Source organism: Pinus tabuliformis, chromosome 3_2 (assembly GCF_031772625.1).
Source record: "Pinus tabuliformis cultivar Carrire ecotype Pingquan chromosome 3_2, CPIR1, whole genome shotgun sequence".
Classification (NCBI taxonomy): Eukaryota; Viridiplantae; Streptophyta; class Pinopsida; order Pinales; family Pinaceae; genus Pinus; species Pinus tabuliformis.
Window position 1 is genome coordinate 1,183,136,254 of NC_142302.1, and position 13,666 is coordinate 1,183,149,919.

Sequence of the window (13,666 nt, forward strand, 5' to 3'; positions counted from 1 at the left end):
CAGTATTACTTTTGGTTATAGGAGCTATATCAATGGTTTAAGACTAAATGGTAGATAAGGTAGATGCTTTGTTTCTCTTATTAGCTCCTAACTAGTTAAAAATGATTCTTAGTCCATTTTTAGGAGACTAGAGTAACTTAGGAACCTATACTTCCTTCTAAAAATCATTAGACCCGTGTAAATCTCTCATTGATTGTATATTCTTAGACACCAGAGAACAAAAACCACCAAAACAAACATAAAAATACAAAGCAACGAAGTAAGAGAAAAGTTAACTAAGCACATATAGTGCATGATACTTTATCAACCTACAAACCTCGATTGATAATTCATGCAAGAAATTTAGGACACTAAATTGCCTAAATAGGTTGTTTAATCACAATTAACATGTAGTTATTCCATTGCAATACTTAATTATTTTGAATATGTTTCTTTGATTATGGACAAACATGGTTGTCAAAATGTGATGTTGGACCAAGGGATTGATAAACTGAATGGATATGAACCCTTAGATTGATAAACCCAAGGGATTGATATTATAAATCCAAGGGATTAATTCTTAAACCCCAATGTATTATAAACTCAAGTGAATAATATTGAACCCAAGGGATTAATATTATAAACCTAAGGTATATAAACACTAAGATAAATAATATAAACCCTGAAGGGATTAAGACTAAAAAACCAAGGGATTATAAACTAAATGTGACATTGGACTATGGTTGACCATAGTTGACCATGGTTGTCCAAATGATATTAACAAACCTAAGGGATTAATAAACCAAATGGATTATGAATCCAAAGACTTTATATTAAACCGTAGGAATAATATGATAAACCCTATCAATATTATTACACCTTAGAATATGAAACCTTAGATTAATAACCCCAAGGGATTTATATTATAAACCCAAGGTAGTAATAAACCTAAGGATTAATATTGTAAAACCAAGCTATATAAACCCTAAGATAAATATTATAAACCCTCAAACAAACATGGTTGACCACGGTTGACCATGGATGATTTTCATATCGAGACAATGTTTGTCACAATATGTTGTTTGGCCATGGTTAACCATGGTTACCCATGAGAAATTTTCATATTGAGAGAATATTTCTCACAGTGCAACATTGGACCCTAGTTGACCATGGTTGTCAATGATTAATGATTGTTGACCATGGTTGACTTTCATATTGAGACAATCTTTGTCGGAATGCGAGGTTGGACCAAGGTTGACCATGGCTGTCACAATGTGACATTGGGCCATGAGACAATCCTTGAGATAATGTGACCATGGTTATTGACCATGATTGCAGCCAAACGAAAAATATTATAAGTCCAAGGTATATGAACCCTAATATAAATATAATAATCCGTAAAATTTAGGTATAGAGTTAGGTAAAGTGTGTTTCTTTACCGTTGTACATTTTGTAACTTACAATCCGACGGTCACGATATGTAGTGATCCGACGGTTCACTCTCTCCTCGGTATTACCGACACTTGATCCGTGGCTTGACACCCGATTGGTCCATGAGTTCTATTTAAAGCGCATGGAGGGTCATTGTTCGGGTAATCCGTGCATGAGAGAAGCTTATGTAAATTTTCATTCTTTGATTAATAAATTGCCTGTAGTAGCCACGTTGGCGCAGGCCGTGGACTGTTTCCCTCTTTGAGATTTTTAACCACGTCAAAAATACTGGTGTATTGATCTATGATCTGGTTGTGAGCGGTGTCCTTTTGGTGTTCTTTCTGAGGAACTTACCCTGTAAATTCCTACATGGTATCAGAGCTATTTGAGGGCCGCGTCCGTTGGTGATCCAAATCTGAAGCCGGTAGAACTGCATCCGACTGCGTTTCCTAGATCTGTTGTTTCTGACTGCTTTCGGGCCGAGAGGACTGCTCTGTTGTGTTCGGAGCATCTGTTCCAGTGAGGAACCCCTTTCGTTTCACGCGAAAAGGTTTCCGGTAGCCCTAGCTGCGTCATTTTTAAGATCGGGAGGTATACAGTCTTTATTTGCAGTTTACTGTTATTTTCTCTCTGCTTATTTCGGTTTCGGTTTATTTAGCTTTTTTTTAACCGGATCTATACCTTTCATTTCTGCGTATGCTCTTTGCCCTGCGACTCTGTGCGATCTGGGCAAATCAGAAACAGAAAGGAAGGATTTTTCTCATGCGTATGCTCTTTTCCCTGCACCTTAGTGTGATCTCGGAAAATCAGAAACATTGAGAAAAATATTTAGTTTTTCGGCTAAAGCTAACTTTGAGCCGCAAGGTTCACTTTTTAAATATCTAGTTTTTGGCTAAAGCTAACTTCGAGCCATAAGGTTCGTTTTCTTTGCATGTCGTGTTGGGTTTTGTGTTTTGTGTTTTGTAGGGAAAAAGAGCTTTCTCAAGGCAAGCACGCAAACCAAGCCCCCCCCCCCCTCTCTCTCTCTCTCTCTCTCTCAAATTTTTTGTATAGATCAATTGGTTCAAAGCTATTTTAAGAGAGTAGAGGTCTTGGGTTCAAGTCTCCATTTTGTGGGGGCGGATTTTTTCATTTCCGCACATTCGCGCACTTTGCCGGCAACTTCAACAAATTTTTTTCAAAAAGCCATAACTTCTTCATCCGGAAGCCTTTTTCAGAGCCGTTTTTTTTTAAAACCGCCTAATTTTTCGAGATCTATCCATTGGAACACTTACTTTCAGCATCTTCAGCTTCAGTTTAAAAAAAAAAATGGAAAGTCCATGCCAAGTCATTCTTGACAGCACTAACTACTTCCAATGGATAGCCTACATGGAAGATTTACTTAGAAGTAAAGGTCTCTACAGAATAGCCACAGACCAAGAGAAGAAACCCAAAGATGAAGACAAGGCTGCAAAATGGGAAAATAGACAAGATCAAGCACGTGGTTTGATAGGGATGTCTATTTCTCCTGATCTTAGATTCCATATTGCAGAACTTGAGACTCCTCATGAAGCATTGGAAAAACTCACTAAAGTTTTTGGGATTAAAAATGAAATTAGAGCCCATCAACTTGAAAATGAGTTGCTTACATTGGATCCTAATAATTTTTCTTGCATTGAAGATTTCTTGTCCAAATTCAAGACCCTTAGATATCTCTTGGAAGGTGTTAAGGTTAAGAAAGAAGATAGTAACCTTATTTATTCCATCCTTACTAAGTTGGGACCAGCCTACTCTGTATTTGTTTCCACCTTCCATTCTACAAGGGAAGCTTTCATTTGTCAAGGAAAAGACTACAAGGCCCCTTCCTTTGACTCTTTTTGTGATTCTTTAATAAGAGAACAAGAAAAACTCTTACACCTTGGTCTTCTTAATCTTGGAAACTCTTCCAAGAAAGCGTTAGCCGCCCAGCAGCAACCAAATTCAAAGAATCCTAAGAAGTCATATCCTAAAAAGAATGGTCCTAAACCAAACAAGGGTCCTAAGCAAACTCAGCCTCAAAATGAAAGATCATTTCAGCAAAATGATAAGACCAATAAAAACAAATGGAAGAAGACTGATAGACATTGTAACTTTTGTAATCGAGATGGCCACTTAGAATCTAAATGCTTTAAGAAGATGGAAGCCTTGGAAGCCGCAATGAAGAAACATAACATCCATGTGGAGCATTCTACTTCAACTTCAACTTCATCTTCAGGAATGGCACTTTCTGCATGTCGTTGTCAATCATCTCAGTCTGGTTATGCATTAAATGTATCTTCTTCTTCTCATTCTCATGAGTGGCTCATTGATTCTGGAGCCTCTTATCACATGGCCAAAAACCAAGCCATGTTTTCTTCTTTAAATGATTGTAACACCAAAAATATATATGTTGGTGATGATAGATCTCTTAATGTTGTAGGGACTGGAACTGTTCATCTAGACAATGGTCAGTTTAATGATGTATTATGTGTTCCAACCTTATCCTGCAACCTTCTATCTGTATATCAGATAACTCATTCAGGTGAAGGTAAAATTGTTGAATTTTCACCTCATGATGTTGTAATCAAGGATCTAAAAGATCCTAAACAGATTCTAGCTACTGGTATTGCTGATGATTCCACAAGGTTGTATAAGTTTCACAACTTTGGGTCATCAAATCTTCCCTCAGTATTTGTTGCTCATAATGATGAAGTGAGCAAACTTTGGCATGAGCGATTTGGTCACTTAAACTATCGCTCCCTTCAGCATCTATGTAAAGAAAATATGGTGACAGGTCTTCCTATGGTATCTTGCAGAGATGGTGTTTGTTCCGGATGTGTACTCGGAAAACATCATCGGGACAGTTTTGAAAAACGTGCCTCTTGGCACGCCTCAGCCCCTTTACAGCTTGTGCACAGTGATTTATGTGGTCCACTTCCTGTTGCTTCATTCTCTGGCTGCAAGTATTTCTTAACTTTCATTGATGATTTCTCCAGACGCACTTGGGTATACTTCTTAAAACTCAAGAGCGAAGTATTTAACACATTTTTGGCCTTCAAAGCCTTTGTTGAAAAACAATCTGGACATCAAATTCTTAAGCTAAGAACTGATAATGGTGGAGAATATGTTAAAAACACATTCATCAACTTTTGCACCGAAAATGGAATTCAAATGCAACATACTGTTCCATACACTCCACAACAAAATGGTGTAGCTGAAAGGAAAAATCGCACCTTAAAGGAAATGGCTAATTGTATGCTGCAATCTAAAGGACTCAGTCTTAGTTTTTGGGCCGAAGCAATTAATTGTGCAAATTATATAATCAATCGCACTCCTACTAAGGTTCTAAAGAATATCACTCCAGAAGAAGCTTGGAGTTCCATTAAACCAGATGTAAGTCACTTTCGTGTTTTTGGAAGTGAAGCATGGGCCCATATTCCAGATGAAAAGCATAAAGCTTTAGAACCTAAGAGTGAGAAATGTACTTTTGTTGGATATTCTGAAGATGTAAAAGGTTATAGACTTATTCCATTTAAGTCCAAAAATGTTATCATTAGAAGAGATGTAAAATTTGATGAAAATAAATCGGCCTGCGAGCCTAGTCCGGCGGATGTGCCACCTCTTCCTATCTCTTCTACTTTTGAAAACATTTCTTCTTCAGATGATGAAAGTGAGGATGACAATCCTCCCCCACCTTCTCAGGATCCTCAACTTCCAAGATGGGTCCGTGCTACTCGGGATGCAGCAGGTGATCTTGCCGGTGATCCTACAGATCAGCGACGTACACGTTCTCAGTTTGAAAGAGCCTCTTCTTTACTGGCTCAAGCTCCAGTAAATCATGATCCTGACACTTTTGCAGAAGCTTCAGGCCATCCACATTGGGAAGCAGCTATGAATGAAGAATATCATTCATTGTTGGAAAATGATACATGGGATCTTGTTCCTCTACCAAAGGGACGCAAACTTGTTAGATGTAAATGGGTTTACAGAACCAAGTATGGACCAGATGGGAAAGTTGATAAACATAAAGCTCGTCTTGTTGCTAAGGGCTTTTCACAGGTTGAAGGCATTGACTACACTGAAACCTTCTCCCCTGTTGCCAAAATGAACTCTATCCGCCTTGTTCTTTCCCTTGCTGCCTCTTTAAAATGGGAAGTCCATCAGATGGATGTTAAATCTGCCTTCTTGCATGGGGACTTGCATGAAGAAATCTATATGGAACAACCCATTGGCTTCATACAAACAGACTCCAGCCTTGTATGTCGACTTAAGAAATCCCTTTATGGTCTCAAGCAAGCTCCTCGGGCTTGGTATGCCAAAATGGATAGCTTTCTTTTAGAATCTGGCTTTTCTAGGTGTCATTCTGACAATACTGTCTACACCAAGAAAGTGGGCAACTCTCTTATCATCCTTGTTCTTTATGTTGATGATCTTATTCTTACTGGTAGTGATCCCAACCTTATAAACCATGTGAAGTCCAGCCTTAAAAAGAAATTTGAAATGACAGACTTAGGACACTTACACTATTTTCTCGGTCTTCAAGTCTTGCAATCCAAGGAGGGTATTTCCCTTTCCCAGTCCAAGTATGCTTGTGATATTCTTCGTCATTTTCACATGGAAGACTGTAAGCCAGCCCCTTCTCCCTTTCAGTCTGGAGTCAAACTTTCAGTCTCTTGTACTTCTCCTGAAGTTGATGCTACCTTATACCGTCAACTTGTAGGAAAACTCTTGTATTTAACCCATACTCGTCCTGACCTTTCCTTTGTTGTTGGCCTTGTTGCTCGTTTTATGCAAAACCCCCGTGAAAGTCATTGGAAAGCAGCTAAAAGAATACTTCGTTATGTTCGAGGTACAGTACAGTTTGGGATTCATTACAGTGCCAAAGCAGCTCCTCTATTAGTTGGTTTCACTGATTCTGATTGGGCTGGTGACCCTGATGATCGGAAGTCTACTGCCGGTTATGTCTTCACTCTTGGTTCAGGACCTATTACATGGGCTTGTAAGAAACAGGCTGCCATTTCTCTTTCGTCAGCAGAAGCAGAGTATCGTGGTGCCGTGGAAGCTAGTAAGGAAGCCTTGTGGCTTCGTCAGATCCTATCAGAGTTTGGCTTTGAGCAGCAGCATCCAACCACACTTTGGTGTGATAATCAAAGTGCCATTCAGCTATGCAAAGATCCAGTCCAGCATCAGCGCAGCAAACACATTGAACTACACATGCACTTCATCAGAAAGCTCATTCATGACCATGTTCTTGAAGTGCAATATTGTTCAACAGATGATCAGGTTGCAGACATCTTCACAAAGGCTCTCACAGAGGCGAAGTTCACTAAACTTCGATATATGCTTGGAGTTCAGGAAGTTGTCACTAAGGGGGGATAGGCTCTAGTGCCTCCTTCCTTCTCCTATTGTGTCATATTTGTAAATCCTTCAATCCTATCCCAAGTTGTTCTTAAGGGGGGATGTTAGGATATTCCGACACATAGGAAATAGTTAAGTTCAACTTGGTCTAGTATAGAGTTAGGTATAGAGTTAGGTAAAGTGTTTTTCTTTACCGTTGTACATTTTGTAACTTACAATCCGACGGTCACGATATGTAGTGATCCGACGGTTCACTCTCTCCTCGGTATTACCGACACTTGATCCGTGGCTTGACACCCGATTGGTCCATGAGTTCTATTTAAAGCGCATGGAGGGTCATTGTTCGGGTAATCCGTGCATGAGAGAAGCTTATGTAAATTTTCATTCTTTGATTAATAAATTGCCTGTAGTAGCCACGTTGGCGCAGGCCGTGGACTGTTTCCCTCTTTGAGGGTTTTAACCACGTCAAAAATACTGGTGTATTGATCTGTGATCTGGTTGTGAGCGGTGTCCTTTTGGTGTTCTTTCTGAGGAACTTACCCTGTAAATTCCTACAGCTTGATTTTCATATAGTGATCATCTTTGTCACAATGCGACATTTGACCATGGTTGAGCATGGTTGATTTTCATATTGAGACAATATTTGTGACAATGTGACAATGGACCATGGTTGTGCATGGTTGATCATGATTATAAACCTAAGGGACTTATATTAAACCCTAGAATTAATATTATAAACCTTATGAATAATATTATACCCTAAGAATATGAACCCTTAGATTGATAAACCCAAGGAATTGATATTATAAACATAAGGGATTAATTCTAAAACCCCAAGGTATTTTAAACCCAAGGGAATAATATTAAACCCAAGGGAACAATAAATCCGAGGTAACAGTAAACCCAACAGATTAATATTAAAATCCCAAGTCATTATAAACCCAAGGGAATAATATTAAACCCAAGGGATAAATATTATAAATCCGAGTTATATAAACCCAAACATGAATATTATAAACCCTAAAATAAACATGGTTAACCATGATTGACCATGGGTGATTTTCATATTGACACAATATTTGTCACAATGTGACATTGGACAATGGTTGACCATGATTGATTTTCATATTGCGATAATCTTTGTCACAATGTGATGTTGGACCATGTTTCACCATGGAAAACCATGGTTGCTAGAATGTGACGTTAGACCAAAGGATTGATAAACTGAATGGATATGAACCCTTATATTGATAAACCCAAGGGATTGATATTATAAACCGAAGCAATTAATTCTTAAATCCCAATGTATTATAAGCCCAAGGGAATAATATTAAACCCAAGAGATTAATATTATAAACCTAAGGTATATAAACCCTAAGATAAATAATATAAACCCAAGGGATTAATACTAAAAACCAAGGGATTATAAACTCAATGTGACATTGGACCATTGTTGACCATAGTTGACCATTTTTGTCGAAATGTGATGTCGAACCATGATACAATCTTTGTCATAATGTGACCATGCTTATTAACCATGGCTGACCATGATTGATTTCCATATTGATAAAATATCTCTCACAATACGACGTTGGACCTTGGTTGACGATGTTTGACCATGGAATATATTCATATTGAGACAATTTTTATCACAATGTGGCGTAGGACCATGGTAGACCATAATTGACCATGGTCGACAATGCTTGAGGAATATGGACCATGATTGACCATGTTTGGGCATGGTTGGCCATGGTTGACCATGATTGCTTTACATATTGAGAAACTATTTATCACAAACCCATATTTGCATTATTATAAACCTAAGGGATTAATAAACCCAATGAAATTCTTTTATAAACCTAATGGATTATAAATCCAAAGGATTTATGTTTAAATACTAGGAATAATATTATAAACCCAAGGCACTAATAAACCGAAAGGATTAATATTGTAAACCCAAGATATATAAACCCTAAGTAAAATATTATAAACCATCAAACAAACATGGTTTACCATGGTTGATTTTCATATTGAGATAATCTTTGTCACAATCCATTGTTCGACAATGGTTGACCATGGTTCACCATGAGCAATTTTCATCTTGGGAGAATATTTCTCCCAATGTGACATTGGACCTTGGTTGACCATGGTTGACCATGATTGATGATGGTTAACCATGGTTGATTTTCATATTAAGACAATCTTTGTTAGAAGACGACGTTGGACCAAGCTTAACCATGGTTGTCACAATGTGACGTTGGACCATGAGACAATCTTGGAGATAATGTGGCCATGGTTATTAACCATGGTTGAAGCCAAACAACAAATATTATAAACCCAAGCTATATAAAACCTAAAAAAAATATTATAAACCCTAAACTAAACATGGTTGACCATGTTTTACCATGGTTGATTTTCATATAGAGATCCTCTTTGTCACAATGTGACATTTCACCATGGTTGAACATGGTTGATTTTCATATTGAGACAATATTTGTCACAATGTGACATTGGGACATGGTTGCGCATGGTTGACCATGATTATAAACTTAAGGCATTTATATTAAACCTTAGAATTAATATTATATACCTTATCAATAATATTATATCCTAAGAATACGAATGCTTCGATTGATAAACCCAAGGAATTGATATTATAAACCTAAAGAATCAATTCTAAAACCCCAAGGTATTATAAACCCAAGAGAATAATATTAAACCCAAATGATCAATACTATAAACCCAAGGTATATAAACCCTAAGGTAAATATTATAAACCCGAGGGAACAATAAATCCAATGGATTAATACTAAAAACCCAAGGGAACAATATTGAACCCAAGGGATAAATATAATAAAGCCAAGGTATATAAGCCCAAACATAAATATTATAAACCCTAAAATAAACATGGTTGACCATGAGTGATTGTCACAATGTGTTGTTCGACCATGGTTCACTATGTTTGATTTTGATATTGATTGAATCTTTCTCACAATGTGACATTGCACCTTGGTTGACTATGATTGACAATGGTTGACCATGGTTGATTTTCATATTGATACATTCTTTGTGAAAATGCGACGTTGGAACAAGGTTAACCATGGCTGTCACAATGTGACACTAGAGCATGAGACAATATTTAAGACAATGTGACCATGGTTATTGACCATGGATGATTTTCGTATTGAAACAATCTTTTTCACAATCTGAAGCGGGACCATGGTTGACCATGGTTGATCGATACAATGCCATCATGGTCAGTGACCATGAAAAACCATGGTTGATTTTCATATTTAGACAATCTTTGTTAAAATGTGACGTTGGACCATGGTTAACAATGGCTGTTGATGGTTGACCATCACTAACCATGGTTGATGATGGTTCACATAAGGTTAATGTTCATATTAAGACAATATTTTCCATAACGTGACGTTGGAGCATGGTTGATTTTGATCTTGACCATGATTGATTTTAAGATTGAGACACTTTCTGTTAAAATGTGATGTTGGACCATGGTTGACCATGATTGAACATGGTTGACCATGGTTGACCATTGTTGACCAACACAGTGTGACCATCGTTACTAACCATGAATGACCATGTTTGGTTTTCATATTTAGACAATATTTATTGAAATATGACGTTGGACCATGGTTAACAATGGTTGATGATGGTTGACCATCATTGACCATGGTTGACCGTGGTTGACGATGGTTAACATAAGGTTGATGTTCATATTGAGACAATATTTGTCATACTGTGATGTTGGACCATGGTTGATTATCATAGTGACCATTATCGACCATGATAGACCATGATTGATTTTAAGATTATAAACCCTATCAATAATATCCTACCCTAGGAATATGAACCCTTAGATAAATAAATCCAAGGGATTAATAAGCCCTTAGATTAATAAACCCAAGGGATTAATATTGTAAACCCAAGCTATATAAACCCTAAGATAAATATTATAAACCCTGAAACAAACATGGTTGACCATGGTTAATTTTCATACTGAGACAATCTTTCTCACAATGTGTTGTTGGACCATCGTTGACCATGGTTGACTATGATCGATTTTCATATTGAAAGAATCTTTCTGACAATGCGACATTGGACCATGGTTGACCTTCATTGACGATGGTTGACCATGGTTGATTTTCATATTGAGACAATCTTTGTGAGAATTCAATGTTGGACAAGGGTTGACCATGGTTTTCACAATGTGATGTTGGACCATGAGACAATATTTGACACAATGTGACCATGGTAGATTTTCATATTGGGATAGGTTTGTCAAAATGTGACGTTTGGCCATGGTTGACAAAGGTTGATGATGGTTGACCATGGTTCATATAGGGTTAATGTTCATATTGAGACGACATTTGTTACAATGTGACGTTGGACCATGGTTGACTATGACTAACCATTAATGACGATGGTTGATTTTCATATTAGCGATGGTTGATTTTCATATTGACCATGATTGACCATGATTGATTTTAAGATTGAGACAATCTTCGTCATAATGCAACGTTTGACCATAGTGGACCATCATTGACCATGATTGGATATGGTTGACCACAGTTGGCCGACGCAATGTGACTATGGTTATTGACCATGAATGACCATGGTTATTGACCATGGATGAAAAGATCTATTATAATAATATTAAAAAATAATAAAATTTTGATAAATTTGTATAAATAAAAATTTTAATAATATATTAACTATTTTATAATAAAAAATTCAAATTAAAATAAATGTAAATAAATTAATTTAAATATAGTAATCTTTTTATAATCCCATATAGAAATGACGCTCCAACAAGACAAACATAAAGATACCTAGTAAGCATGTCTTTCGGATTAATCACATCAGTATTATTTGGTCGACATTTTGAACCAGCTAATGTGGTTCATCCTCAAGATAAAGGTGAAAAAATCTATAGATCCTAATGAATAAATAGCAAGGAAGCATCAGAGTCCAGAATTAGCCATTAGAAACTAGTCATTAGGAAATTAGTTATTTAATTAATAAATTAATGTATTTTTAATTTTTAAATTCCAATTAAAAACTAGCTGTTATAAACTAGCCGTTAATTGTTTATATAAATATTTAATTAATTATTTATAATATTAAAATTATTATACATATATTAATTATTATAATATCAAATAAGAACTTATTTATTAATACTATAAAATTATTATATATGTACTATTGATTATATTAACCAATTATTATTTATATGTTTTTGATTCGAGATGTTATAAATAAAAATTGATTAATATAATCAATAGTACATATATAATAATTTTATAATATTAATAAATAAGTTCTTATTTGATATTATAATAATTAATATATGTATAATAATTTTAATATTATAAATAACTAATTAAATATTTATATAAACAATTAATGGCTAGTTTATAATAGCTAGTTTTAAATTGGAATTTAAAAAATTAAAAATAAATTAATTTATTAATTAAATAACTAATTTCCTGATGGCTCTGATGCTTCTTTGCTAGTTATTCATTAGGATCTATACATTTTTTCACCTTTATCTTGAGGATGAACCACATTAGCTCGTCCCAAATGTCGACCAAATAATACTGAAGACATGATTACTAAATTATGGATCACAACTGATAAAAAGAGATGAATATGGATTGCTACCTCAAACAAAATTTTCCCACATACTTCGTGGACTACTCTTTATTAGAGTGGTTTGCTCCTCTATTTTAGACAAATTACCAAACTCTATACATTTTTACACAACATTTACCATAGTAATTTAGCTAAATCCACGTACTTAAATCATAGTGTATGAGTTTTATCATTAATTTGTTAAGTGCAATCCATTAGATAAGAATAGTAGAGTGGTTCAAAACCATCCTTTCAAACCATTATTAAACCACTTATTGAGAGTATACAACAAAGTAAGCTAATGGATATCAAAACAATTAGCAAACTGAATCTAAGGTAGTTTCATAACCACTACCAAGTTGCAAAACAACGATGAAAAACTAAACAATTTTAATTCACAATATATATATATAATATATATATGTGGCTTTTCTCGGCAATCTAATTTACTTGGCTAGTAAACGATGTCATGTATGAGTACGAGTAGTCGTATGTTTTTCTCGGTGTTAGGTGAATATCCTTCTCAACTTCCATGTAAAAGAAAAAAGTTTTAGTGCCACATCTAATTTACTTGGCAAACGCAGAATGTGTTAAAAAAGGAACAACGGAATGTGTACAAGAGGAGCCAAGGATATTTAAACCATGTAAAAGAGGAACAAAGGATATTTGAAGCGTTTGAACACTAGTTTTGAGACCCTCCAAATCGTGAAGATATGATGTATTAAAAAAAACAAGATTAGTTATAACTTATGACCCTCCAAGAGATGAAGATGTGATGTATTAAAAAAAATGTAGTTAACAATAAACAAGGAGCCACTGCCGTGGTGGTAGTCCCTGCCGGGTCTGCAAGGACAACACAATACAATTGTGAGTAGAAATTGTGGTGGTAGTCCCTGCCGGGTCTGCAAGGACAACACAATACTATTGTGAGTAGAAATTGCAAGTTAGCTAACAACAAATGGATTGCATCAATCAGGAGCTGGACTGAATTGCAGAACTTGGAAAAGTTGTTGTTGTTAGTCTTCTGCAGAATGGATTAATCATTTCTCATTCAGCATTTGGGGAGCTGTGAGTTGAACTATGCAATGGAAGATAAAATAATACCCTCTGAATGATTGCTATAGGTTTTCTTTTCAATATTGATCTAGATAAAAGATAGGAATAATTGGGGGAAGCATATAATAAATTACAATAATGCACAGCCCAACTGAAACTGCCTCAATCTTTGAAAATGACCCAATTTGGA